Below are 3833 nucleotides of genomic sequence, written 5' to 3' on the forward strand. Positions count from 1 at the left end.
ACGTTATAGGACACTACACAATGTAAATCTTCACAATACACTGTTCACAACACAATGGAAATGTTCTCAGATGAAACGGCAAAGCTGACAATCGTGTTTTCGGCTGTTTTAACCCCTTTCACCGACGTGTTTAAGTGAAACAGACATTCCATCCATGATTATAGTCGGAATCATGGGTAACATGATATAGCCTAAACATATCTTCAACGATCGACATCTTCTCCAGTGATACTGACATTTTGAGTAGCCTAATTGTCTTGCCGTAACTGTCTTTGCCATAACCTCGATCCCTGCTCCATGTTTGTAATATTTACTTCCTACTAGAGAGACAACTCGAAAGTGCTCGAGGGACTCGATTGGTTTAATCATTTAAGGCGGTGCTCTGTAATTTGCTCGCGCTACCTCTCAGATAAAGCTGAGACAGCTTGACAGCTTCGATCAAAGATGTCTTAAAAGGGTCATTGACTGTGTTTTTTGGGTATTTTACACAGTTTATTTGTAACTCAATGTTTTTAATTTCAGTGCTTAATTAATAGTTTAATGTTGAAAATCACTAATCATGTAGGCGTTTTATGTAATTTGCAGAAAACTGGTCCAGGCGCATCGCATCCATGACGTTCAAACGTCATATCCGAAATGCTGGTTTTCCAAAAAATACAAATATTAAAAAAATACTTTTTTTGTGTTCATTACTCAAAATCATTTGTAAGACTGTGTGAGAGTATTCACAGCTAAAGATGATTGGTGACCATTCTAAACTTTAATAATCGTAATTTGGCAACAACTTAACAAAGATAAGGGGTCCTTTTCTTGTACCCAGCGCAATTGACTTTGTACACTGACGCAAGTATCATTCCTATTTTGCACTGAATGGAAAGCGGACTTTTCCCTTCACAGACGCACGTCGGTAAATTAGGGAATGAACTTGCGCTCCCAGGGCAGTTCAGCGAAAAGACGGGGCGTGTTCCGGCGCAAACGTTCCTTGGTGTTATTTTGCAGTTTGCAAAAAACAATTCCGCCACGTTCGTCTAAAGTCAATGGCGCGTTATTTAGTTGCTATTTTAAGGGTGCATGCTTAGCCCGTGTGCACTACTTCCGAGGCCAGGCTCCTTTTCCTGCAAGCTACATTACATTTCTTCCATGTTAATGATTGAAAAGAGTTTCATGAGTCTCTGTATGTGAACTTGATTTGTAACAATTGTGGCAAATTCCGTTATAATAGCAATCCGCAAGAAAACAAGCGCGCCTGCTCTTAAAGGGAATGTGAGATGTTGCTCTGATTGGTTTATTGCACGTTACGCCCAAACCACACCTATGAGTAATGTAGCTACTTCAGACCAACCCATTTGAGATTTGCACCAGGCGCATTATACTGCCGGTATAATAGCAACAGCGTGTGTGTATTTCAGACACGTCAGTAACAGAATAATGTCACATCCATTACGCAGGTTTTTCCTCATAAAATTCTGCATAAAAGACTACATGTTTTAAAATGGCTATTTTTATGTTCACCTAAGACTCCGTGATCATGTCAATATCAAACTTTCTACATTAGACTCAAGGGTTCACAGAGTTGCAGAAAAAAGTATAGTCCCCAGAAAATGACTGTTATTTCTCGTCACATCCGTAACGCAGGTGTTTTGTAATAATTTTCTGTCTGAAAAATATTTTTTGCTAAAAAAAGTTTTCCTCCTCTATTCTACTCATTGAGTACTTTCAGAATATGCATGACTAATTTAAATATTGTAAGAAGTTTTGTTTTACCGATAATTTTTTCTTGTCATTTTGAGTACAAATGTCACATCCATAACGCTGGAATTTCCCAGGAGCATTTGTGTAAGTGCAAATAACTGTTGTGGCCCTGTGAGCTGATACAGTGACCGCTCCACCATTCTGTCCAACGTTACGTAACCAATTAAACTTCATCTTTAGATTCTTAACTTTAATACAGATTTTAGATTGCTTAATATTAGCCGTCTATCACTTCTTTAGCGAGACACATGAGTGCAGATGACGTTACCCACGCAGTTAGCTAATCACTCACTGACCCTCCCTCCCCCCATACATAAACTCTGGCAGATGTTTATTACAGAATGATAAATGTAGTACAATGTTTGGAGCTTAGACCCCGGGGAATTATAGATCAACGGGCGCCTGCCCAACATCCGAAGAAGAATCCCCCACGGAGTCCAGATACTGGTGGCGGTGGCGGCAGCCGACGACCAACGAGTCGAAGAGCAGACGAGGAACCGGGTGGCGACGGGGAGGTGGAGGGTCGTGCACTTTAAAGCATGGACAAACAACACAGGGAGAGACTCGTATTTAAAAGGCACGGGATCATGTGACAGCGTTAATTGATAGATGGGAGCGCAACTCGAAGTGAACCCAAATGAAAGCCCGAAATAGGAACAGAGGAAGTAGAGCGCTCTTAGTGGGAGGAGTGAGTAGTGGACATTATCGAGTATGCCCGAGTGCAGGGATCGGTCTTGCCTGACTGAACTTGTGCTTTGCTTCATTTGTACAGAGGGTCTGGGATCGCTCCATTGACAAGCGTTAACTTCCTTGAAGGCGGGTACTCTGTTGAAGTTTAAAACTATTGCCCAGAGCCACTCTGATCTGCCATAACCAATCGCTAGCGTTCACCTTAGCCAACTCCTTCACCACTGCTGTAACGGAGCTAGCTGCCGTAGCTGTAAAATCAAACTTTTCCCGAACCCCGTGGGGAGGAGGGCCACAACATCATGGCCACCAACAACAACAATAACAACAATAGCACACTAGAGCAGTTCAGACTTCATCAAATGAAGTTTGAACAGGCACAAAGTGAATTTCAAACGCAGTTTGTATGGAAATCAGAATGGGGTAAAACTAAAATATTTCTTCACCGACCTGTGTCTTCAACAACCCCTTCAACTACAAATAAGAAACAGACATGTAAAAAACAAATAAAATATGATGTCACCTTCCCTCAGTATGGATTTATTAGCATAAAAGAAAACATTGAGAAGCCTAAATGTCTGTGTGGTAACGTGTTGTCTATAGAGAGCATGAAACCCAACAAGCTCAAAAGACAATTTGAGACAACACATAAAGAATATGTAGGCAAACCTAAATCTTTCTTTGAAAAGAAAGATGCCGAACTGAATAAGCAGCAAGTCTATTTCAAAAAGGCATTGACTGTCAGTGAGCGAGCCTTAAAAGCATCTATGCTATGTTGTTGCAAAGGCTATGAAGCCGCATACCATTGTAGAAAAAAATACAGTGCATTTCATGGTAAAAAATAAACGGTTATTTTTTACAATGTACATGCAGCCTCTCCTGCAGCCTTACACCCCCACCCGCCACCTACGGTCTTCTTCAGACAACCGCCTGGTGGTCCCACTGCTCAAGACCGCCTGGTCCCAACACAAGCACTTCTCCAGTCTGGCCCCCCAGTGGTGGAATCAACTTCCCACCTCCATCAGAGACACCCACCTTCAAGAAAAGGCTCAAGACGCACTTGTTCCGGGAGTACAACGGTACTTAGGAATGGTTTGCTGGCTCCAATGCTAGTTTCCTCAAGGATCACAATGACTCTTGTTTAGAGACTTGTTGCTCTTGTTGGTTAGTGGTAACTGATTTAAATTGTTGTACTTGCTGTGAAATATTTTTTATTGTTGCTCGTTTTTCTACAGGTACATTTGCACTTATAGCGGTTCATGTTGTTTAATTGTAACTTGTTTAACTACATGCTCTTATGGTTCTTCCCTTTGGCAGTTATTTTGGTTGTTCACAATATGTGCTTCATGTTTTGGCTGTTTGCAATGTTTGTGTGGCTATCTTGTTGTTATTAT

The sequence above is a fragment of the Hypomesus transpacificus genome, unplaced genomic scaffold (assembly GCF_021917145.1).
Source record: "Hypomesus transpacificus isolate Combined female unplaced genomic scaffold, fHypTra1 scaffold_51, whole genome shotgun sequence".
In the NCBI taxonomy this organism is placed as follows: domain Eukaryota; kingdom Metazoa; phylum Chordata; class Actinopteri; order Osmeriformes; family Osmeridae; genus Hypomesus; species Hypomesus transpacificus.